This window comes from Terrapene carolina, unplaced genomic scaffold, assembly GCF_002925995.2.
Source record: "Terrapene carolina triunguis isolate 2854851 unplaced genomic scaffold, T_m_triunguis-2.0 Scaffold31412, whole genome shotgun sequence".
Classification (NCBI taxonomy): Eukaryota; Metazoa; Chordata; order Testudines; family Emydidae; genus Terrapene; species Terrapene triunguis.
In genome coordinates this window covers 5903-7661 of record NW_020695763.1, presented here as the reverse complement: position 1 = coordinate 7661, position 1759 = coordinate 5903, and positions in this window count along the sequence as shown.

The window sequence follows — 1759 nt, the reverse complement described above, 5'->3', positions numbered from 1 at the left end:
AAAAAAAAAAAAAAAAAAAAAAAAAAAAAAAAAAAAAAAAAAAACACCACAACCCAAGAATTGTTAAATGCTTCCTGTCTCAATTTAAAGTGAAAGTAAAACTTCAGAAAAAGCCAGCCAACCATGACACAGGGGACAAATCCAGGCCAATGACCAGAAACGCTACAAAAGAGCCTATGCGGTGTACTGCGGTTTTTATACAGCCATGATTTAAAAGTTAGTGGACCAAAAGTTGGAAAAGTACAATGCCTTTTTTGGAAGAAAGCATGGGCCTACTCATTCCTTCACTGCAGGATAAGTGGCATTCACCCATTTGAGTTTACGCCTGAAAAACAGGAAGTTTAAAAAAAAAAAAAAACTTCTACAAATCAGATTTGGCATTGAATGAAGATTTTGAGCTTCATTAAAAAAAGATCAGTGCTGTACACTGAAAATAAAGCTTTTAAGATTATAAAAGTCATCCAGAAGGGTTTAATCCTCTCCCAAGAGAGGCTCCAAAACAGTGGCAAATTTCTCTGGGACACTACAAAATCCTGCCATAGGTCCTGGAGATCCAGCACACTTTTCATTTTTATTACCCATTTCTATTTGATTTTTTTAGACAACTTGTTCCTGTAGCGTAGCAGACGCATTGGTTGACGAGGGAAGGAAGGGACTGGTCTACTGACAAGGCTAAGTGTGATTTTCATGGTTCATAGACCATATAAACTATTCTACACAAGAAAAATACACCATCTGATCAGTATTTTCAACAATAAATATGGCTTTGATTACTGGTTAAGACACGTTTTAGTTTTGTTCTTATGGTTAGACTAGAGGTCATAAAACACTGAGAAGGGAACAGTGAGTATCAAGAATCAATTTTTTTACTTCCTCCTTTGAGCCCCCTGGCCCAGATGCCTATTATTTCTATGTGGATATCAGCTAGGGGTAAGACAGATATTTTATTTGCACACAGATGGTACCATGTGCCACCTTTTTAATAAATAATAATAAAAAAATCTTGTTTTCAGTACTCTGAGAACTAGGTTGCTGAATTCACATGATCAGGTTTTAAATGCTACTTACTGTACCCTGAAGTATTTACAAAAACTTGCTTTTTCTTTTTTTTATGCCCTCAAGTTACCTTCCGATAAATACTCCCTTGGAAATAAGAGACAAATTATCTGCCAAATCCCACTGATTTCACATGGTGATCTGTGTGTTCCCATGAGATGCTGATCACTAAAGTGAACTTTTTAATGATAATTATTACACAATCATCCAAAGCCTGCATTGAACCAATTCTCTACCCTACCTTTCCACCCAGAATAGGATATTTCTGAACCATACACAATTCAAGTCACCCTGCCCCATAATGCCATAATCTAAAGCATGTAACACTCAGGAAGCTTGCCCTGACATACACATTTAGTATTCCTTTATCTTATTCCTAATTTCACTCTACCACCTCGAACAATTCAGCTCCCTCGTTGAGTTTTACATCCACCAGATATTTAGAGAAAGCAATAGGCTGACTCTGGATGGGAGCAGGACTAAGCTATAGAATACTTTTTACTTATATAGAGTTGTATAATATCTTTCCTCAGCAACACCTTTCATCATTTGTATTTTGCTGGCTGCTCTCTAAATTTCCTTGATATTCTGGTGACCTCACCAGTGGCAGACAGAAAGGGTCCCTTCCACCCTGCTTATGTAATGCCTTTGTACATGTAGATTAAGAGTCATTTGGGTTTTTTTGGCCATCTTATTCTCCACC